Genomic DNA, 25337 nt, shown 5'->3' on the forward strand with positions numbered 1-25337 from the left:
TTGTGACCTGTTTCTTTGTCTCCGCATTTTGGCTGCTTCCCTGTGTTGATAGAGTGGCCTGCGCACCAGGTGTCCTGTAGGGCCCAGTGGCTCAGCCTCCCCAGTTACCTGGGGTGGACACTCTTGGTGCACTCTTGGTGCCTCGCTTGTTGTAGGATCACTGGGAGGAATTGACCTCCAGGCCAATTGGCTGTGGGAAGCAGCTGTGTCTGAAGTGGGAGAATGGACCCCCTCTGACCACTGGGTACAGTGGCTCCTGGATCTAAGGAGGTGCTAATTCAGCCCCTGCCTGAGGCCACACAGCAGGAACTACAAAGAGGCTCAGCTGTGAAGCAATGCAAGCCGCTGCGGGGCCTTGGGCCTTCTCTTGGAAGTTCCGGGTCTGGCTGGCTCGGCTGCAGTTAGGTAATTATCAGGTTGCAAAGTTCTGGGGCATTCACATGCAAAAGCCTCTGCCGCAGCCCGGGTGGGGCGGGGTCTCAGGGAGTCAAAGGGCAAGAAAGAAGCTGTGGCTGATTCTCCGCGCCCGGAGTCACGCGTCTCAGTGTCCCGGCAATGGCTGCAAGCACCTCCGAGGGAAATCTGCCCCCAAGTTCGCCCGCTGCCGCCTGAGAGAGCAGCCTCTCCCCGTATGAGACCTGGGTCCCCAGAGACTTCCCGGAACCGGAGATCAGAGCAGTCGGGAGCTTGTGATTCAAAAAGACAGCCGTGTCCTCAGATGCCACCCCCTTTCCGCGCGCGCGAGCCGCCGCGTACCTCTGCACTCAGCCTCCGCAGCTCCTCTGGCTCTCAGCGTGCTTTTCTTTTCTTCTAGTTGTAGAAATTACACTCAGCCAGCCTTCCTGTTGTTTTGGACGATGTTTGCTCCGTCCTTTGGGCTAATTTTCAATTGTTGTGGGAGGCGACTATTTCCCGGTGTTTATCTATGCCGCCATCTTAGTTTCTCCCTCATTAGCATATTTCACTCTGATTGGTTGTTTGGTTGTTCTGCCGTTTGGTCTATTTGCATATTTCCCTTTTATTATATAGGATATTTTAATAATATTGGAAGGATACACCCCCACAATACTGTAGGGATTTATATAAAATAACCTGTATTTTATAAATAACACATTGGAAAACTTAGTAATTATTTAAACCCAATACTTCATGGGAACTGAAAGAATTTTGAAAGGTATAATAAAACTTAAAAGTCTTAGTACTCCTACTAATTACTCTAATCACAATTTACTCTTTGCAGAAATAGCTAGTTCATCCACTGAAATATATTCTCTTGAAGACAGACAGGGGCTATATTTTAATTTTATGTCCCAAGAGCAGAGTATCTTGAACTTAATATGTTCTAATGGGTGTTTTTTAGTTGAATCTGACATAATCAATGAATTTTTCAAGAACTTTGTTCTCAGACCCTGAAGCTTAAAGAGTTGGCAATGTGAATGCCAGAATAGATGATATGACTTGGAATTTTTATCTATACAAAAATATTTAAATATTTTAAAACAAATTTATATTCAATTAACTTAAAATTTACAGGTACAAAAAGAAATATAAACATGTACATAGAGAAGAACACTTCTTCCCAATGCACTTTCAGAGATATTTTAGGCATACAGGAATAAGATATATACATTCTATTTAGCATAGTATGTGCACTGTACTGTCTTAATTGTTTACACTTAACACTTTTGGAAACTGGCCCATATCTGCAAACAAACAAAAGACTGTGTTCTCATTCTGTGTCATACATATTTTATATGTGTATAGTATAATTTATTAAACTGGTATTTTGTAATGAATGTTTAGATATTTTCCAATTATTCTTACTAGGAACACATTGCAATGAATAACCTTGTACATGGCACCATTTTGTACAAATGAGAACAAATTTATGAGCCATATTCCAATTTATGAAATAAGGGTCAAAAGTTATGTGTTTTTATACATTGATAGATATTGCCAGATTACTTTCCATCTGGGATGAATTAATTTACATTCACAATCAAAATACTCTTTGTTTCAGTCTGGATGGTAGAATGTGCTATCAAACTTTTCAATCATTATTAATGTAGGTAAAAAATGCTGTCAGTACTTTTAATCTTTTTTCTATTTTAGAATTTAGATTTTTTCATACATTTAAGGACATTTGAATTTGTTTTCACTTTGTCATAACACTGTTTACATCTTCTTTGTACTCAATACACTGTGCACTATCTGTAATTATTTTATTTATTTGTGTCATTGTTAATCATTTGTCTCTTCTATTATTGTACAAGCTCCTTGAAGGTCAATACTTGGCTTTCTTGTTCATCATTGATTCCCAGCTCCAGTATAGCACCTTTTCTAGTAAACATTTAGTAAATATTTATTGACTTCATAATGTGAGCTTATCTGGAGATCTCTCATGTACTGCCCAGAAGTCTGTCTTTGATTCTGTGCCCTATTACCTCTGAATCTCCTAAAACAATTAGTTATTTTTCAGGATTTTTTGGAAAGCTTGTTCAGCTATTTGAAATGAAATTGAGAAACACAGTACTTAATATTTTGGAATAAGACTTTCTTACGGCTTCTTCAAAATATCTAAATTGCAATCACAGTTTAGTTTTTCATAAGGGAGATGATTCTCTAATGAGAATTGCAATTTAACTTTCCCACCAGTACTATCATGAAAAGAAAAATGACGATGAATCTAGGAAATAAGGAAAGAATAAGTATATTTATTTATGACCTCAATATCACATAGTGAGACTGTACACGAATTTGTATCACTGACCTCTGACATTGCATAAGACTGTAGAGTTTCCAGAAATGTAATTATCTTAAAAATTTACTATCAATTAATAATTGGGCTTCAATCATAAAATGGATCATGGTTTAGAATTCCTTCTTTCCACAGGAAATATTGTATCTGCATTATGTAATTCTTTCAGCAATTGCAGACATAGAAGTTGTTAAAATTTAAGGTAATTTTGTGTAGTTCAACGACTAATTTAAAAAATGTATAAGCATTACTGTATTTTTAAGCAGAATTCAACAAATCATCTCAGTATTGCTTGAATATTACTGACTCTAGTGTAAAGAACAAGTGATTTCAGGGCCTACCTAGTCTTGCTAATCATATTAGATTATTAGAAGCCCAGAAATGAGTCTTTGTTTTCCTCTGCGGTGCATCAGATTTACAAATCTGAAGCTTATTCTGCAAGAAGTGTTTAAGATGAGAGACTTTAAAGGGCTTTGTCAATTATATCAAAGTCGGGCTTTATTCTGAGCAGGGCTTCATTTCTGAGATGTTGCCATGTTAACTGACTTTGGGATTTGCAACGAGGAAACCAGAGAAAGGAGGTTGGAGATGTAGGCAGTTGGGACAGAATGGTCTCTGATTGCAGGGGACGATAGAAGGTCCTGGCCTCATGGCTTGAACAAAAAGAGCAGGCATAAGCGATACACTCCAAGAGACATGCTACTTTATAACCAATTTAAAAATATATATTTTTATTGATTTCAGAGAGGAAGGGAGAGGGAGAGGGAGATAGAAACATCAATGACAAAAGAGAATCATTAATAGGCAGCCTCCTGCATGCCCCACACTGGGGATCGAGCCCTCAACCTGGGCATGTACCCCAACTGGGAATGGAACCATGACCTCCTGGTTCATAAGTCGATGCTCAACCACTGAGCCACGACAACTGGGCCTATAACCAATTTTAAATTTCATTTTCTGCATTGTAATTCCTTGATCAATCCTTAAGGCTTCAGTTCAATTTGTGAAACCAATAAATCCCAGGTATACTGCTATAGGGAAGCCAAAGAGTGGGTATATATATCCCTGTCTTGGCGTGAAATTGACTAGACAGAACAGGATCAATAAACATATCCAATGATAGATGGACAGAGGCAATAGCTGAAGAATCCCAGCTCTATGGTCAAAATTGAGAGGTGATAAGTAACAGCCCAAATATATAAGTGCAACCCACATTATGGGGACCTCATAAACAGCAGAGATGGGGTCTGGACTTTCTGTATTCATTATGATATACTTGGGTTATAATTAAATGGTAACAGGTAAGGTCAGAAGACTAGGAAAGTTGGGGGATACACAATTATGGGTTAAAGAAATTGCTTATGAATATCTGCTAGTACAAGTGTAGTTCATGAGTGCTTCTTGTCTCATATTTGGTGCTTACATTATCCACTTTCAAAAAGTTATGACTACATTCATGTGCATTAGAACCTTCCCCCTAACCAGATTATAAACTCCTTGAAAACATAAGGCTTAATTTGTAGTATACATCTTGCATACCTCTCATAATGTCTAAGGTGGTACTCAGCCAATATTATGGTGCTTAGCATATATGTATTAAATGAACACTTTATTGGACAATTCTTTTTATGACTATATGGTCCATAGTCTCAAATGACTGTAATAACATGAATAAGGATCTTAAATATGCTTTACATTGCCTTTCTTTTTGGAATGTAGACTTTTTGCTTAGGATGCATTTGCTTTTATTCTTTCCTTACCATCTTCACTTAACTGTTTTTATTTTAATCCTCATCTGAGGATATTCTTTAAAAAAAAAATGATTTGAGAGAGAGGGGGGGGGTACCAATTTGAGAAACAACAATCGCTTGCCTCCCATATGTATCCTAACTGATTGAACCCCCAACCTAGGTATGTGCTCTGACCGGGAGTCAAACCCACAACCTTTCCGGTGTATGGGATGACACTCCACCCAACTGAGCCACCTGGCCAGGACCATCCTCACTTAACTTTGAATGTCCCGCAGTAGCACCTGGTTTTCAAGGTTTCTTGTAAAAACAACAAAATAACTGAACATTTAGTCTCTTATGCCAAAACTAGAGGCCTGTGCAATAAGCTTTTGCTTCCCCTGGATGCCGGCAACGGTTTTCCTCCGGCACCCGGGACCCAGGCCTTTGCTCCAGCCAGAGCCACCTTCAGTCTTTGCTCTGCCGCTTTGTGCCTACATATGCAAATTAACTGCCATCTTTGTTGGGTTAATTTGCATATTCTCCTGATTGGCTGGTTAGCATAGCAAAGGTACGGTCAATTTACATGTTTGTCTATTATTAGGTAAGATGAGATCAATAATTAATTCACATCTGAAATCTATGCTCATGCTTAGGCACAAATCATGAATGCTTAGGTCCATATGTCATGTACTGTCCACCTATTTGCACAAACATGAAACACAACCATGTTCAAAGCTCTGAGCAGACCTATGATCAGTTGACACTTCTAAAAATTTTTTTTTCCCTTCCTAATAATCTTGTTCTTTAAGTTTTATAAGTCTAACTTCTATAACCATTCTCAAAGGTATATAAGGTTAGCTTGTTTCTTATGAATGTGCAAGCCTTCAGGTTATCAAGTGTCAGGTACAGTGGTAGATAAATAACTCACATCTCAGCTCCTCTGGGGGGTAGGAAGGATTGAGGAGGGAGGACCGGAAAAGAAAGCAACTGGTGGTTCAATCTCATGTGCACACAGTCCTGTCACTGACGGGAGTGCTGGGTTTGATCAGAAATCCTGCCTACTCCAGCCCATGAGTTAAGAGACAGAATCCCCCCAGGATGGATGTGTTATTTGCTTTTCCAATCATTCCTCAGAATAGTACAACTAGTACTTCCAATCAGGTTGGGCTTAGGTGGCTATATCACCGTAGTGATGTTCCAGGATTGGCAGCTGAGAAAAGGTCTTCTCCATAAAAACAGAAAAATGGAGGGCGAGCATGGGGAATGGGCTTGGCCGCTCCCTCTGCTGCTGCTGTTGCTTATTCACAGCACGTTCCCAGAGCTTGTGCAGCTGACGCGCAGCAGACTTCTCGTTTTTGTTCAGGTCTGGTTTTGATCTGCAGCGTTCAGGGATGAGCAATTCCTTTCACGTTATTTGCAAACCTTGTCACAGCCTGATTGCAGCATGACATTGATGACAGACTGATTATTACTTGTCTCAGAAAGCAGTGTAAGAACATATTGGCTTTCATGCAAACATCCAGCTTGTCATTAGCGTACGGTGCAAATGGCAGCGGTTTTATACCGGAATCCTGGAACCATAGGCAAAAGGAGGCGTCTCTGTTTCTATTGATTCTGGAAAGATTTCAATAACATTTTAGGGACAGTTTTTGTTAAGTGAGATTCCTACAGCACCGAGAAAATAGTCTGAAATTTCATTGATTATTTTGAGAGACATTTATTCCAGTAGGCTAGACAGAAAAAATTAAGAAGGGATATACAATAATATTAAAATGCATAAACTTTCTTTTTTAGTAAAGCAAATCTACTAAAGCTTAGAAGTGAGTTCAGTAGCAAAGTTCTGCTTACTTGGAAGCCCTAAGTAGTAACTAAGTTTTGATAATTTTTCAATAACTCAAGCCAGACACACCCAGATGAATAAATTAGCTACTTGTGATGAGAATTAGACCTTACAGTAGGTATTTATGCTTTTCAAACCACAGGAACGCAATTACGTTAAAGAAACATAGGCATTCTGAAACCCTTTCTAGGAATTACAAACTCTATGATTTCAATTTTATATATGAGTCATCAAGCTTACCTGAATGTCTATTTGATACTTAAAAAAAATTATTGGTTGGAAACTAGTGTTGTCTACAAATAGGATATCACATTGTCTCCCTACATGTGTTGCATTTGCTATTTCTTTCTTCTCTTGGTAGAAAAATAGGGGATAATATCATAATCACAGGCCAGAGCTACTCATTCACAGAATGAACCACCACCTCAATTTCTCAAAAAAATACTAACTCTGCAAGGAGATGACATGTTTTAAGCTAATTGCAACTTTCAATTGAAAAGAATATGTTCATGGCAATATTTAAATAAAATATGTAAATGGGTTTTTCATGAAGGTCTTTCTTAATACCTATCCTAAAAGGCAATCACTGATATTAATATATATGTTTATTGTCCCCAATTTTTATGTAAACTGAAGTGGGACTCAACATGGTATATTCTTAACTGTGTGGGTGTTTTTTTTTTTTTGTTTTTTTTTTTTTTTCCATAATGACATTAGAAGCCATGGAGATAGGACTTCAGGCAGTTCTGAATTTATATCTTACTTGGGATGGTAAAATCTCAGAGGTGACTGGAATTGACATCTGATATATTTTCTCATGAATGTGTTGAACTGATCTATGTTAGCTCACAAACTGCTAAAATAGATAGAGGTAATTATTTCAAGAATAAGAAACACTAGAACTCTGGCATGTTTATATAATGAAATATTTAACAACAATGAATACTAACATTACCTGTAAACACATGTAATGTAGAAGAAAAAAATTGCATGTCAGAAGTAGGAAGGTCAGTAGGAAGGTCAGTAGGAAGACAGAAATTTTGGAATCCAAGTTTTACATCTGCATAATAGGTAGCAAATAAATATTTTGTAATATTGATAAGTCAATAAAAAGAGGTGAGGCATAAATACTGGAAAAGATGAAAACCAATTGATTAAATAGAGATTTTAAGATTATATATATTATATATATATATATACATATACATATATATATATAGTTTCATAATGAATATTTTAAATTATAAAACATAGTTCATATTTGAGTTTACTACATATGAATTAAAAGCTACAGGACTCCCATTCTGCTAATGTTGATGCATATGCAACAGAACAACTATTAGAAATATAGCAGAAGCTAAAACCTGTCCAAGAAATGACTTCACATAGGCCTCTGCTGAAAGTCTTTTCACAGACCATCCTCAGTGGACACCATTCCCTGGAATCTCACACAAACAAGCATATGCATTAGTCAGTGCGTAAGATTCAGTGGGGAGAACTTGGCAGCAAGACAAAAAAGAGTCTCCAAACTTCTTTGGAAAGTGTTTTGCCACTTATCTTAAAGCTATAACTCTGCCAACTGGAGTTAGTGGGCTATTATAAATTTATATATGCATTTAATCTGCTTGGAGAATTTTTTTACTTATATGTTACGTCAACATTTCAAAACAACCTTGTAAGACACAGAATCTTCCAAGAGGAAGGCTCTTCATATGTGAGAGGCAGCTTTCCTTCTGAGGGACAGCAATGACTAGTTTGTTTGAGTACAAAACTGACAGTTGGGAAAGTCTGAAATATAATTCTGGCTTTTCTACTTCCTTAGGTTGGCCATACAGAATAAACACGAACCTGTTAAGCAAGCAGAATTTTGGAGAAAGTACACACACATTTTGAAGGAGAGCTAGAAACTCTTCTGGAATATGAGTTAGCGAAAGACCTTGAGCACCATTTGAGTGACCTTGACTAATTAGATCTGGAGGGAAACAATTGGCAAAATTAGCACACAGCCATCCTGAGGCTTTGCAAAACGAAACGAGAATGAGTTAAAAGGAGTCTGTGGAAAAGTACACAATTCTGTGAAATTCTTTTGTCTTTATAATCTGAAAAGACATTTAAAGTATTGTAAATGATTGATTTTTGAAAGTAATACATTACTACAAAATTAATAAAATAATGTTACAGTCTGAATGAAAAGTTCTTATAGAAATTTATTTTGCTGCATTCTAGAAGAGGAGTGTTAGTCTTTGATCTTTCTATGTAGATATTGTTCCCTTTCAAGATATAACCTTCAGCTTTAGGTATCTGAAAGAGATGCTGACCCTGAATTGTTGGTTTAGGTACATTCTGCAAATAGTATGACTAGTTACTCATAGGAAATATTTGAAGGCTCTATAGTTCATAAAATTTGCTGTGGAGAGCCAAATTCACCATAGAATCTGGGAAAACTTACCTCAAGTTGTATCTTATGGAAAATGCAAATGAAAAAAAGGGACCCAAGCTCTCAACAGGAAGCAACTAGGGGATTATGGGATTAAATAGAGAATATGGTAAGTTGTTAGAGTTCTCAGTAGAAGGATTTCAATGTTAAGGAGACCTTTTCTTTCAAATGGGCCATCTAAATCCTGGTTTAGAAATTGGCAGGATTATGAAATAGTTAATCAGTTCATTATATTATTTATCAGAGATTTAAGCCTCTTCAAAATAGAAGCCTAGTCTCTTAAAGGATGATTATCAAATTCAGTCTTTAGCCAAACCCTTGAAGTAGGCTAAGATATTAGGCCAGGAAATGAAAATACTTGACATAATCACATATGATTTTAGCAGTTCTAGGTCCATAACTTACAAAAGGTACAGCTGTGACCATTTCACAAATCCTAATGTGACACATCATAATCTGATTGAGGAGATCAGGACTCTTTATAATTTATAAGAAAAGGAAGGTTGATTGTAATGATTAAGCATGTTGTAGGCCCACTGTTATAGGAATGATAACAAGCTCTTTGTTATGGCCCCTTTACTGCATTCATTGCAAGAGGATTCAGTAGAACAATCATACCATGGTTTTTATGTTTATTTGTGCCGGAGTTATATGATCTAAGATTCCTTGAGCTATGTTAGACTATATTTATCACTCATTTTTTAAAACTAATCTAGATAGTGGGATTATTCCTAGGCCAAGATTTCCAATTTCTATCTTTTCGATGATGACTTCCAATCTCTGGAATCTAATTCTTGACCCTCAGACCATACATCCAATTATTTGCATATCTCAGAGGAATGACTTCAGACTCATGATGTCCAAACTGAACTCACATTTTATTCAAACCTTGTCCTACTTCCCAATTTCCTGTTTTAGGGACTAGGATTGCCATGTGCCCAACTACATGGAGAATCTCTGTTCTCCTCCACCATATATCACACCTAAACCTAGATTTCCTTTTCTGACGCAGGTGGGGAAAGTCATCCTTTGTTGTAATGATTAAGTGAAAAATTAAGGCTAAACACTTCACTCACTTTAAAACATTGTGAAAAACTCTTTTAGTATAGGCACACACACACATACATATACCAATATACACACACGCAAGGTTCATTTTGCAGAAGAAAAGTAACCAGAATACCATTAGCATAAGCAAACTTTAAAAAATGCTAGGTATGAGAAGACAGACTTTCAAGGAAAAATCTTGAGAAAGAGGATGGAATTCTTTATAGGGTTTTAGCAGAAGAGCATCAGATGAAGTTTAGCCAATTTCAGAGAAAAGTTGGTCAAGGATGGTTCTCAGAAGAGGCAAGAATTATTCTTCAGGAGGAAGAGTTAGGGGTTAAGGTTGTGTGCAAAAGAGGGTGGGTAAGAACATCTATGGGGATAATGACATGTGAGTGCCACCGTGGAAAAATCCCTCAGTCTTCAGGGTCTCTTACAGGTTCTAAAAATAATAATAATAATAAAGGAGTCCTGAATAACCTGTATACTAGAGTACAATTAGCAAACTCATGGCATCTGGTTCTTTTATAGTATTCTACATCTAAGGCTTTTGATTTGAAATCTTTCTTATTAAACTAGGGCATGCTTGTATTCATATAAATTGTTTAAATATGTCTATTTTTCATCAAAAGATCATGTTTAGAAAACATCTCCATGACCTTCTTTTAAACAGAAATATCAAAAGTACTAATTACAAATGTATTGCACTGCATGGTGTCTACATTCAGCAGTTTATTCCTGCTGGGTGTTCAAAGGACAGTATGATATAAATTCAGTATCTGGCATTGTTAGTTGTCTTGGCTTCATGCAGGTTAAACCTGGATTTTCACTGATACAGTATAAAATAAATAAAAAGATATATGTGCCAATATATATTTTATGAATGTTTCTGTATTTGTTAACAAAGCCTCTGATATATGATTGTACCTATCATTCTAAATCTAAAGGTAGAAATAAAACACAGTGTCTATGATTTCACTATTTTAAAAAAATGTGAAAGAGTCTACCTCCTTTACTTTTATTTAAAAAGTTTTTCTGGTGGGTTTGGGATTAAGGTTAAAGTGTCCTCCAATTTGCAATAGCAAAATTGGTATACATACTCAAAAACAGGCATCCAATCCAGAGGAGTAATACAAAATATGTTGAAATCCTTGCAATCAGAAAATGAGAAACACAAATAATACTGAAACCTCTTGACAACGAATAGCAACACTGATGTAAGAAGGGATTTTACCAATAACTGGGATCTAGGGTGAAATAAGACAAGTGTTAGAAGAGTAATAAAAAATCATAAACAAATTTAAAATCTTGGCAGATTAAAAATCTGATAGCACTAATGGGGTATTGGAATATGTGTGACAGGTTGAGGGTGTGAGAGAAGGAAAATAGGAGAAAAATGTTTAATAGGTTTGCCATAGATTCAAAATAAAATAAAATATCTAAGCAGAAGATCTGGATTCTCTATAGTTAAAAGAAGGAAAAAAAAAGATGTAAGAGTAGAAGAACCATGGTCTTCTGTCAATCCACTCTGACTTTCATTTATGTTCTCTTCCTTGTCATGTCTCCAGCTCTCTCATCTACTTATAGTCATCTCATGGTATTAAGTTTTACGTTGTGCCCTGAGGCACAGTTAGTTTGGAATGCCAACAGTCTTTGAAGATTCCTCTCAAAATGTTTCATCTTACAGATTTTCAACAGGTATGTATTTGCCAACACATTAGATTGAAAAGTTTGTCAGTTGAGCAACATGAAAGTGAGAATGATTTCTTTGCATCAAGATTTCTGAACTAATAGCATAGTCACTCATTCAGCTTTGGCAAGGTTATCACAAAAATGATGTTGTGTTCTTCCTAGTACATTATATCAGGAGGCAAGGGATGGTGCTTTGTCCTATATTGAAGATATTAACTTTCATTTTTTTTTTTTTTGGTAGGAGTGGCATTACCTAGGGTTCTCCATAGTGAAGTTGCCATTTTCCACTTAGTAAGTAAGAAGTAGTTTGTGGTGGGATTCTATGAGACTGAAATATCCTCTTCATGAAATTATTACTCACTATTTTAGCATTCATTGATGATTAAAGATTGGCTACTAATTCCATAATTATGTGCTTATTAGTTGGTATTTTACTGTAAGAAAGAGCAACTTGCCATCACTCCTTTTTTTCTTCCCTCCCTCCATCCCTAACTTCATTCTTCTTCCTTTCTTCTCTCTCTCTCTCTCTCTCTCTCTCTCTCTCTCTCTCTCTCTCTCTCTCTCTCTCTCTCCAAGGATTCTCATTTTATTCTATTCAATGAATTGATTATCATTATGTATTTAGAGGCCACGATCTTCCGATTTGGCCAGTGAGAGCCCCTTTAAGTCCTTTTTCCTCCTAATATATTAGATGATCTTTGAGTGCTGTCTTACTATCTGAGCAAAAAGATGTCCTAGAAAACGTCCTCTTCTGCTAAGATGTCCTGGAATCCAGCCTGTACTTGCCATTTAGAGTGAAAGGGAGTCAGGCTGTGTTAGGACTTCTCTGTGGCTTCCTCCTGACTTGATGCTGTGCCCCATCCAGGAGGATGAGTCAGCCCCTGTGCTTTCATTGGCATGAAATCATTTCCTCTCAGCCTAGCAGATTCATTAAAGAAGCTAGAAGGTGTGTGACAGCTCTTTTAACTTCCTTAGAGGATGAAGCCTTTAGTCACTTGGTGTTTTCTCAGTCTTTGCCATGGATGTCAAAGGTGAAGAAGGCAGACAGCCTTGCTCACTATGACCTTCCTACTGGAAGCCAATTGATCAATCCATGGCTATCCAGTGAGTTATTTTATTCAAGGTAACATTTTCTTAAAAGAAAAAATACTTGCTTTCTTCATCATTTAGGATCCTTACAAAGCCTGGGTTCATCTCAGATGGCTTATCTGAAAAGTTTTTTTTTTTAAAAAAGTAGCACATAAAGTTGTGAGCAGGGATAAGTTAGCAAACAAGAGTTTGTGAAGCACCACAATATTAGCAATATTAGGGAGCCTAATGGCCACAGAAAGGCCACAGAGTTATGGTAGGCTACTGGAGTGAGGACCATGGAGGAAGGGCTCTCAGAAGAGAACATTAATTGTGAGAGATGTAGTCATTCCCACACTTGTGGTACCAAAGCAGGGAGGCAAGGGAGGGTCAATGCAGATTTTTATCTCCTCCCATCCTCTACTCCTGATGATGATATCATTGGCCAAACCTAATCGAAGGTCAGCATGCAGGAGAACCAAGGATATGCAATAATCTGTATGAACACTGTATTAGGGTTCTCCAGACAAACAGAACCAATAGGGTCTCTCTCTCTCTCTCTCTCTCTCTCTCTCTCTCTCTCTCTCTCTCTCCCCCTACCTACTTATTTTCTATCTATCTATCTATCTATCTATCTATCTATCTATCTATCATCTATCTATCTATCTATCTATCTATCATCATCATCTACCTATCTATCTATCATCTATCATGGAAGCTGGTATTATAATTCATCTGAGTCCAAAGGCCTGAGATTGGGATGGGGTGAGAGACCTGATGGTATAAATCCCACTTTGAGTCCAGATGTCCAAGGGCAGCTCTGGCAGGCCCTCCAATAGTTTGTCTATATGGGTCCTCAACAGACTGGATGATATCCATATGCATTGGAGAGGACCACCTACCTGCTTTACTCAATCTAGTGTTCAAATGCTCATCTTTTCCAGAAACACCCTCATGAACACACCCAGAAACAATGTCTCACCAGCTCTCTGAGCATCCCTTAGTCTAGTCAGGTTGACACACCAAATTAACCATTGCAAGTGAAGACAAGCCAGAGAAGGGAGGGAAACAGATTCTGTGGGCAAAGGAAGAAGAGCCAGTGCTTATTCTCAGACACAGTCTTCCTCACCATCACCGGGGACCCTGGTGCAATTTGTTCTTTAGCAAGGTTGTAGATGCCGAGTTCCCTATGCTGAATGTCTCAAAAATGCACTTTTAATTTGGTTCAAAAGAGTCTCTTACACACAAGTGGTATCATATTTACTTTATTAGAAGGAGCTTGTACTTCTCTCCTGCTCTTGAAAAATCCAATTTGTTGTTCCACAGAGAGAAAGTATGTCAGGTGCATATGTGGATAAGGCTGTCATAAATAAGTCTCCATTCAGCTCACACAATCTAACCTGGTTAGAAGCCATCAGTTAGGGTATTTTCAGAGGGGACTGAAGTTGATTATGAGAGAACAAAGAAGCAAAAGTCATGCTATATAATAAAAATGGAAATTAGCTGAAACCCTCAGCTCTATTTGCGGAGCCAATGAGCATCCAGTTCATGTTCTGCACATCTGTTTGCTGAGGTGGATCTATAGTGATGTTCCGGGAAACGAAAATAAAGCCCAAATAGATTTCTAAGGTCATCCGCCAAACTGAAAACACATATCTTGGTCTCTCTGTGGGCAGATTTAGGGACATCCTCCTTGGGGTTTTTGTGAGGGTTGTGATTCCCTCATTTTTACAAGAACTATAAAATTACAGTATTTCCCCATTATATTTTCCCTTTTAAGCTTGGCAAGCAAACGGCACTGATCCGGTGCCAATATGATACTTAAAGCCAAATGTCTGCATTTTAGAAAATTTAATTATAAAGAAATGAAGAAATTATAAAAAGCCTGCTACCAATAGAAATGTTTTCATTAAATATATTTTCATCCAATTATGAACCCAAGCAGGTCTCTTTTTTCCCCCCTTCTCCCTTTCCTGAACCATTTTGCTGCTGTGTTTATAGCCTGGTACTGTGTCGCTGTGCTAGCAGGGGAGGCTGGGAGGCAGACGTGACCAGACACAAAGGTGATAAAGGCTTGTCTCATTTCAATGTTCAACCAGAGTGGAATGCAAACAGCAAGCGGTGCGTGACACAAAGTAAATAGGTTCTTTAAAATCCTTCTTTTCATAATCTTACATGGTACTGGCAGCTCAGGTAAAGCTTTCCTATGAATACAGGATTTTTAGCTCAGCAGAATCCCCTTAAAAGCCAGATAAGGAGTAATATAACTTTGTCCCTTCAATATAAATGGCATTTCTCCTTTTCTCCCCACACTAGCTTTTAAACACACAGATATATACACACCTACGTCTTTTTCTGATGGCTTCTCATTCTTGCCTCATTTAATTATAGACTCTCATAGCAAATGCTCTTGAATGCCTATTATGGTGGAACACTGACCTGGGTACCGGAAGTGCAAAGGGCAACAAGATACAAATGTGTCCTCTGGGAGATCACAGTCGCCTGGAGGAGCCACCGCAGAGACAAGTAACACTCCAGTGCTCCGATACTGGTGTGAGTACAGGGCTTGTTGGAGCCCAGCAAGGAGCAGTGGTTCTGTGTGTCCAAAACTCATCCTTAGGATAAGATTGTGAAAGATCAAAGGGAAGGGATTTGTCAGATGTAATAGACAGAAATTCATTCTTCAGCAGAGGGAACAAAATATTCAAATATACGAAGACCTATGATGATGCAGTCCATTCCTAGGTGTATCCATTTGGTTAATTTCAAGATGACATAAGACCTTCAGGAAGACTAACACTAGCTCTTTACACTCTCTTGAGTTCAGGTCAGTAGAGCTTTCAAACGAGCAGTGAGATATATATTGAGGTTGACCCATGTTTGAATTTTGATCCAGCCTTGGGTCACGTGGCTGCTAAGAGCTTTACTGTTCTAACATCTAAATAGTGAGAGTAATTACTCTGTTAGAACACCCATGCTGTTTTGATTAAAGAATACAGCTTGCAGACATTCCAGAGCACCTGAGAGAACCTTGCAAAGTGACTTATCTATGCAGGAAGTTGATTAGCACAGGTTTGGGAATCAGATAATCTTGGGGCCTCACTCTCTCTTGCATCAATTAGCTGAGTGAGTCTGGGCAAGTTAACCACCTGCTCTGAATGTCTGTGTTTTTCTCTGTAAAGTCAGCACTAGGGGGCTTAGTACTGTTGGGAAGATTGTCAATATTAAACTGAAGGTAAGCACGCTGGCTGGCCCGTAGCAGCTGCTCAGTAAATGAGTGGCCGAGGAAATGATGCAGAGAAACCAGGCTACTTATCCTACTAACACATGATGTAGGGCCAATACTTTATTTATATGAGAAATCATACATCCCCCCTTTTCAGGAACCCATGCCATCCTGCCTCCTTTCTAAAAGAATATTTTGTAGCCCCCACCACTTCTGAGATGGCATTTGCATCTGCCCCCTCTATGCTGCAGTGTGTGGGGAAGATGGTGGAGAGCAGTAGGGTAAATACCAAGTGGAGGGCAGAGATAAATAGGAAAAAAGATGGACAGGGCATTCTAGAACCTTCTTCCCCCATCCCCACCTTCAACACAATAGGTTTCTGACATACGGACACCCAGGTTCTGGTGCAATAGATCCCTACACCGTGTTTCGGAGAGAGATGAAAGTCGGTGTGAGGAGCGCCTCTCCTATTTTCCTCTTGGAGCGGGTTTCTTTGTCTCCTGCAGCCACGCTCAAGCTGAGCTTGTCAGCAGCAGCGCCGGAAGATTTGTGATCTGCATCTCGGGCTTGAAGTTGTTTACCGGCGAGAGCATTCAGGCATCATTGCATTTTCCTCTCTCTTTAATATGTGACTGGCAGTCGGATGGCTTCAAGCATTTCTGTCCAAATGGAAGGCTTTCCTGCTTTGTTCTCCCGTCCCTCTGCCTCAGATGCACGGCCACCTGGCATATGCTGTGTGTGCTCCGCGCCGAGGCTGCCAGCAGGCAACCAGAGCCGGGGTGGACACGCACGGCCAGGGCAGCCGCGGGGGCTGCGAATGCAGTCAGATCACTGGCCAGTCGTTCCAACGTGCAGATCCAGTGTTTTCTTTGACCGAATTAACCAGAGGAACAGGCGATCCTGTCCTGGGTAGACACACAGAAAGGACAGTAATAATTCACAAGTGTCTTTGCAATGACCCGCTTTATGGAAAGACAATTCCCTAAAAAACGTTGACATTTAAAAATTCAAAATACATCATGATGGACACATGCATTCCAATTCTTTAGAATTTGCCAGGGAAACAGAGAGAGAAAAGCCAAAATTGCTGGTTCAAAAGGCAACCCCCTTATCTCCCTGAGAATTACAAGGGTTTTTAGAAAGCTTTGTAATAGCTGTTCTAGATAGAACAGGCATATTTCAGGAGGTAATTTCTCTGTCTAAATTATAATAAAAACCATTCGGAAAGAAAAGGGAACACATTTGCAAAAAGTAGCTAATAGGATTTTTTTTAAAGTGGTAGCCACATATATTTTTGCCATTTCTTCTTCTTCTTTTTTTTTTTTTTTAAGGTGATACTTAATATAGCACAGCTTGTTTTTCATAAAGAGAAACAAAGAGGATATAAAAGATTCAGTGCCTCAATTCCCTTGGTTTTCTAAATTTACAGTTTACTATTGAAAGATAAATAGTGTTTTATTTAGAGCTTTAGATGGATGCAGAATTGTTGCTATTTTGGCTAGGAATAATTTGTTGGCAAACATGGTATCTCTCACTAAGTTTAGCCTAAAACCGTGTATTTACAGTTACAATAAGACAGTGCTTCCCCCAATGGCACCTTTCCCCCCCCTCCAAGTGCAGTAAAATTAAACAGCAGAGGCCATTGAACTGTGTAAGAATATTGAAGCTAACTGCTATGGTCTCAGGTCTTTGAAAGGCACAGTGTATGGAATTGATATGTGAGCAGCATTCATAAGACAAACCACAGACAGGTAAGTCAACATAGCTATGCCCTTGTCATGGCTCAGGGAATCCAAATTTCAAAGAAAAAACAGGCAAATGCCATAGACAATAGCAGCCATAGTAGACAGAAGTCACATTAACTATCCAGCTGTGGACAGACAGATCAATTCAATTTTGTTGATTACCCTCTGTTGAGTGGTAGAGTTTCAAAATAGATAATGAAGGGCCCTACCTTCAGTAACCTTGTCTGGCGTATGCAAATAAATCAAAATAATAATACAAATAATAGATAAAAGATGCCAAATCAATGGCTTCTTTGACTCAGCTCTCTCTTCTCTGTTTTTTCCCTTTTCTCTACTTCCATTTCCACTAGCCAGATACCAAATTATGTAGATTGTCTTTTCTAGACTTTTATATAATCTGAATGGAAATTATCTAAGTTCAGGTTGCCAAAACCCTTCTTCCACACTATGTCAGCATTCTATTATTTCATTTCTCGGCCTTCAATTTGCCAAAATATCTATGCCATGTCTATATCTTATCTATATCTATATCTATATCTATATCTATATCTATCTATATCTGTATCTATATCATGACTTGCTATATCTAGAGCATGACTTGTAGCTGTATCATTTATTTATGCTTTAATATATTCATATATTCTAAAGAAAAGCATTGTATATGAATTTTTATAATACACTTTCTAAGCTAACTTTCCTACACAATATTTTATAATGGATGCTCCTAACACTCTTTTCTCCAAGCTGACTTTTCTACTTTATTTATTATAGTTCTTCATCTTGACCCCCATTCTCTATTCAGATCAATTCCTCACATACAGAAAAATACTTTTTTCATATTCTGTCATTGATCATGCAATTTCCTAAGCAGCTAAGTGTTTTCTCCATTTCATTTCTATGTTTGCAAATTCTATGCATTTTTTCATGTTTGACTTAAGTATAATTTATACCATGAAGCTTTTCCTGATTTTCTCAACTCAACTATTTTTATAGAACATTTATTTATTTTTATTGTTGATAGTATAACAGATACCTTCCATTCACCCTCCCCCCCCCCTTATCTCCCTCCACCTAGCCCATACCATCTCCCCCACCAAGGTCTTCACTACCCTATTGGCCATCAACTCTCTACTATTATAGCATTTTTCCATATGGTTTTTTGGGTTATTACTTTGTAGTTGTATTTTTATTGAATTTATTATGTTGCAGTAAGAGGTGGAAAATCATATTGCCCCTACCCTCAAGGTGTTTACAATCTTGTGAGACAGACATGAGAATAAATATGACATCATGTTGAAAATGCTCTGGAAATATAAAACAACAAATGCTATTATATACATGAATGGCTATACTATTATCTAGGACATAATGAAATATATCATAGAAGGAAAAATGATTGGACTGAGAATGAAGGTTGAACAAGAGTTCACAGTGAGCCAGATAGGGTATACAGCAAGGTGCAACAGGGCATTCCAGACAGATGAACACATGCAAAGACATATGTTTAATCACATATTTGAGGACAACTTAATAATTCAGAATGCCTTGAACTTAAGTTGTACAGAGAGGGAAGTGGTAAGAAGTAAGACAGGAGAGGCAGTGAGATGGTGTTAAAAACCTTAGCTTCTATACCCAAGAGTTTGGAGCACAGCTTGTAGGTAAATAAGGAATACAATAAGATGAACATATTACAAATGCCATTTTACAAAAGTTATGGGATGAGGGGGAGCATTCAGATAATTATTTAGTGGGAATAATTTAGATTAGGTTTTTACCTAAAACATGGGGAGGGGGGATAGTAAGATAAAGACAGAGGAGTTAAGAAGGTTGCTATGTATCTGTCTTGGGAGATATCATTACTAAAACAAGAGATGCATGAGAAGGCTAGGTTTGGTCCAATTAGAATTAATAAAGCTACAAGTTGGGTGAGTTTAGTTTTCACCATTTATCCAGATGTTTCTTTAGAATTATTACCTCACCTATTACATGCACACACACAAATGACATGCACACACATGGCAGGATCTTAGCTTTTTCTTCTATATAGTTCCATGACACACAATCCAGGGGCTTGCAGGTAGCAGTTGAATTGGGAATGAGTAGACCTGAAAGAAGTCTATGTAGGTCTCAGAAACTCTTCTGGTCTGGCTGCTCAGGTCTACAATAGACCACTGCTGCAATTTCAGAGGCAAAGAAAGTTCAAGAATTTATTCCCTGGAGAGCATTATGCTAAGCGAAATAAGTCAGTTGGAGAAAGATAAATATCACATGATCTCACTCATTTGTGGAATATAATGAACAACATAAACTGATGAACAAAAACAGATCCAGAGACAGAGAAGCATCAGACTGTCAAACCTCAGAGGGAAGGTAGGGGAGGGTGGGGTTAAGGACTTTGATGCATGCATATAAGCCTAACCAATGGACAGAGACTCCAGGGGGGTGAGAGCATGAGCTGGGGATGGGTGGGGCAAGGGGGAGATAAGGACACATATGTAATACCTTAATCAATAAAGAAAATAAAAATTAAAAAAAGACATCAGATTTCTAAGACTTGGGGCAGAGAAAAGAAAACAAAATATTTCTGATTATTGTTAATATTACTTGTTGAAACAATATTTTGAATATATTAGGTTAAATAAAATATATTTTTAGCATTAAGAAAAAGGAATTTATTCCCTTCTGTCCAAGGGGTTTTAAACGAAATCAGTGATTAGCCAGAAGATGTTCCAGACAGCTGTGCTCTCTTGCAGATAATGTGGAATCCCCAGAAGGCTTTTGCTAATTCATGCATCCTAAGAAGTAAAAACAGTTGATTGGTGATCAGTTATGATTTTGCTAAGCCAGCTCATCAATTTCTGGATTCAAGATCCCAGAAAATACTGAATGGTTTTAAGTGATAAAAACTATTAATGTATCAATATCTCAGGGGCTATATCACCTCTGGAAGCACCAAGATACCTAAGTTTAAATCCAAAAAATCCCTGGAAATATACATCCTAAAAATTTCCCACATAAATTGTGTTTGAGCAACAAAACCATATCCATTATATATTGGGGTGGAAAATAAGGCAGCATTAGGGGTACATGCAGGGCAATATGGTTTTCAATTTGTGTTCATCTGAGATTAATGTCATGACTTATTTATGGATCTAACATAATATTTATTATTTTTTGTTACCTTAGTTCAACTTTTCTGTATTTGTTTCTGGTCTACTTTGAAAAATGACTGATTTTGTTTCTTCTAACAACTCCTGTCTAGTTTTAATAGCACTGAAAAATAGCATTTTAGTTTCAGCTATTTCTCAGGAATGAAAAGAATTTTTTAATTGATGGGATTTCAATTTCCCAAGAACAGCTGACCAACTTATAATTTTTAAAGCATTGTTTTCTACACACTACTTATCTATATACAGACATTTTCTAGTTAATCATCTATGTCTGAAGGCTGGGAGCAAGGAAAAGGGATATAATTGAACAAAGTGGGGCACATTTTTTTTTTTTTTTTAGTTTTGTAATACTTGAGTGAAAGACAAATAATTTGCTAAGTCATTATTGTAGTATTACTTTTTAAATAATCCTCACCCAAGGATATGCTTTTATTGATTTTAAAGAGAGAGAGGAAGGAGGAGAGAGAGAGAGAGAGAGAGAGAGAGAGAGAGAGAGAGAGAGAGAGAGAGGCATCGAGAGAGAGAGAGAGAGAGAGAGAGAGAGAGAGAGAGAGAGAGACATCAATTGGCCATCTCCTGTATGTGCACTCACCAGAGATGGAACTTGAAACCCAGGTATGTGCCCTGGCCCAGACTGGAAGTTGAACCCACAACCTTTTGGTGTATGGGACAGTACTCCAACCAACTGAGCCACCCAGCCAGGGCTGCTGTATTACATGTTTTGGTATTGTTTATAATAATATTATATACCATTATTTTTGTTTAGATATACTATAATTTTGCACATGATGATTTAACACAATAATAAGAATAGAGTAGACAAATACAAAGAGAATATTTAGATACATTTTACATGTCATTGACATGCTACATACAAACAAATAGATTATATAATAAAAAATTAGTCAAGAAAAAAGAGTAAAAAATTCAAAGCAGGTGATATCCATGATAACTGAGGATAATTAGACCAGAATTCCTCTGAAGAAAGCCGCCCAAACTTCTGCTGGCTCCCATGCTACAGCAGCTGTTTCAGGCCCACAAAGAAGTGAGACCGTGTGTGATGGCCCTGGCTGAAACTTGTTTTTATTAACATGATTCCTTTCTGGCTAAAAAAATTCCATTCTGCCATTAGGAAGTTATACAATTTTATGATGAAAAACAAATCGAAAACGTGTACTTTCATGTATGGGAAATAAAGGTAGTGTATGAACCTGTGATTATATAGGAGTGAGGATATGTGGGGCTATTGTTTTAGGAATGTTGATTCCAAGGATGGTGCAAGAGTTGAAAGGGTTTGATCATTTTCTAGACAAGAAAACCACAGTTTTAGGAACGTCTCCATGGAAAACAAAGAGTACATTTAGATTATGGAAAAAGACATAGGACACTCCACCAAAATGGCGCACCAGCCACATTCCCTGTTTCCAGAGGATATATGGAGATTGTAATGAATGTGGCAGTCTTGCTCTCAAGGAAATTCATTCAATCCATATTTTGAGATAATGGCTATTTATAACAGTCAGGATCTCCTTCACTTGCTATTAAGGGAAATACGTGGGTATCAAATTCCTGTTGGATCTGAGGGCAAAATATGCCGTTTTTTAAAAAAATTATGACATGCAAATATTTTTATTGAATAAATGGAAAGATCTCATACTTAGGACATTTATTCTCCTTGGGAAGAACTGCTGGCCTCAGGGACAGGAGAGATTTTGTGTACTTTGCTTATTTTTCTTACTTTCTCATTTACATCAAGGCAGGAGAATTCAGAAGTCGTCATCCTCTAAGAGGGCTACACATGGCCTTCTACCTCATGTCTTTCCTCAGCATGGGTCAGTTAAGATAGAACCATATTTGTGTACATATTTGTATAGGACTCTTAGGATGGCTATGGAAATTACCAGGGAAGTAAGGAAGATCTTATTCTAAGGAATGATTCCATAAAATGCAGATGGAAGTCGTACTTTAAGTATATAACTATAAGTCTCACAAAAATCATACTACATCACAAATTACCAAGTGCCATAGAGAAGGAAATATTTTACCCATTGTTTCAATTGAGCTTAATTTTATGATACACAGAACATTTTTTTCTGGGGCTTGTCCAAAGGCCATATCACAATGTACAAAAGAATAAAAAAGTAATTTTTATAGATTTACATTGAATAGATATTAAAATATATTTATGATTTCATTATGATGATAATGAGGCCTGAAAGGAATTTTTCTATTGTCGTTTGCTTTGAATCCCTTTGAAAGAGTGCTGGTTTGTGAGTTTTTCTAATTTTTATTCTTTACATGATTTGATATATGTGATTTAAGAATTGGAAAAACACTTATTTATCATTTGTGTGTTGCAGGGAAGCAGAGGATAGAAGGGCTGATAAAAAAGGTTGAATAATGGCCAGACTCCAAAACTATCTTCCCAGGCCACAGTGTGGTGAACACTGAATTAAATCACACACCCATGGAATATTAAAGAAAAAAATTGGACTTGAAGGGCGCCTAATCCAGCCTCATCATTTGTACAGATCCAGAAACTACTAGTAAAACCAGGGAATTTAGTGGCTCATCCAAACAGTCACAAGCAAGTTAGTAACTGGACCTGAATCAAAACCCAGATATTTTGTCTCATGGTTGTTTGTTTCTTCAAATCCTCCTACTTCTTTAGTAGTATAGTCTAATTTTTTAAAAAATTAAAATACTTTTTATTGATTTCAGAGAGGAATGGAGAGAGAGAAATAGAAACACCAGTGATGAGAGAGAATCACCAATTGGCTGCCTCCTTTATGCTCCACACTGGGGATTGAAACTGCAACCTGGGCATATGCCTTAACCTGGAATTGAACAATGATCTCCTGGTTCATAGGTTGATACTTAACCACTGAGCAATACTGGCTGGGCTAAAAGTTTTTGAAAAGGTACTAGAACCACCTGGTTCAAAATTTATGAAAAATATACAGTAAAAAGTACATTCACTCCTTGACTCTTTTATTTACTTCTCATCAGCCCCTTTCTTAACACACCCTTAGCAAGGTAACCTCCTTCAAAGCATTACTCAAAATCACGATCTCATCGAGGTCTCCCTTGCACATTCCACTTAAATCATAACCCATACCCCCAGTTCTCTGGACCCCATTTCCCTACTTTAATATCTCCATAGAACTAATCACCCGCTACCATCTTTCACTTGTCTCTCCACACAACAACAATTCAAGATCCACAAAGGAAGGAGTCTATTTCTTTAACTACTATATTCCCAGTGTTAAGTGGAAACTCAATAAATATTTGCGGGCTTGAATTCAATTGAACAACTGTGAATCTAACTGCTGGTGTTTTGGTAGATTTCTCCTTGAATATGCTATAATTTATGCTTTCTGAATAACAGTGCTATGCTATTTAGTACATGGATGATCATAGCTATTGCGGTATCTTATAGAATTGTAAGGTTCCCCCTTTCGTTTTTACCATGAGTTCCATCTTGGTTGATAATGACATCATGCCTCTGCTTCTTTTGATTTCCATTTGCCTGGTGTTCTTTTGCCCATCCTTTTATTTTCATACTATAGGCCCAGTGCATAAAAATTCATGCACATGGGTGGTCCCTCAGCCCAGCCTGAGCCCTCTCACAGTCTGGGACCCTTGAGGGATGCCCACCTACTGGCTTAGGCCTGCTCCCTGAGAACAGATGATCTTAAAGAAATAATCATATCCTTGGGTAAGGATTTTAAAAAATATATATATTTTACTGATTTTTTACAGAGAGGAAGGGAGAGGGTTAGAGAGTTAGAAACATCAATGAGAGAAAAACATTGATCAGCTGCCTCCTACACACACCCTACTGGGGATATGCCTGCAACCAAGGTACATGCCCTTGACCGGCATCGAACCTGGGACCCTTCAGTCCGCAGGCCAATGATCTATCCACTGAGCCAAACTGGTTAGGGCTAGGTAAGGATTTTTTAAAAAGGTAATGGTCGCAAGAACATTCACTGCCATCTTGTGAGGGTGTGATGGTCAATTAGCATGTTTCCTCTTTATTATATAGTATTCTTATTACGCTTTCTGTTCCCGTCTCTCCATGTATTTTGTACACTTTCAAATGTAGTCTCTTTGATTTTGGTGTATGTACATGTGGTGTGTATGTCTATGCAAGTACACACATGTATTTAATGTTTAGAAATACTTGTTTTTTTCTGTTGTTATAATATTAACATCCTTGTTTTTTTTTTTAACTGATTTCAACAGTGTCTATTTGTTCCCAATAATAGTAAAGTTAATACATTTTTCTATTTCTTCCCCTCTTTCTCTTCCAACATTTGATTATCTTTTTTACTCTTTGCCTTTGTACTATTAAATATGCATGAACTTATATGAATTGACTTGCTAAATTTAAGTGATATATTTAGTTTTCAGGTATTTTAGGTGAGATGGTGAATAAGATTTGCTGTGGATTCATTTTTTTTCCATCTCCTAATGAAGTTTTATGTCATATTTATTATAAGACATTAGAAAATTGGTGAGAAAATAAATTATTACACAAATTTGGGAAATTGGTAACCTCTGTGTATTGATTTCTCATGCTGCTGCAAACAAATTAGTGACTTAAAACCACCCAGATTTA

General features: G+C 37.6%; 1 pseudogene across 1 annotated transcript in view; it reads right to left on the reverse strand.

Annotated features, from left to right (window-relative positions):
• Nucleotides 1-23829, reverse strand: part of LOC308517069 (mixed lineage kinase domain-like protein) — a 42513-nt pseudogene extending 18684 nt beyond the window's left edge. Inside the window, exon 1 of the transcript in view lies at nucleotides 23740-23829. The product of the transcript in view is annotated as a mixed lineage kinase domain-like protein (transcript). The remainder of the gene's footprint in view (nucleotides 1-23739) is intronic.
• Nucleotides 23830-25337: the final 1508 nt, after the last annotated feature.

The sequence above is a fragment of the Myotis nattereri genome, assembly GCF_964212035.1.
Source record: "Myotis nattereri genome assembly, chromosome: 3".
Taxonomy (NCBI): Eukaryota; Metazoa; Chordata; class Mammalia; order Chiroptera; family Vespertilionidae; genus Myotis; species Myotis nattereri.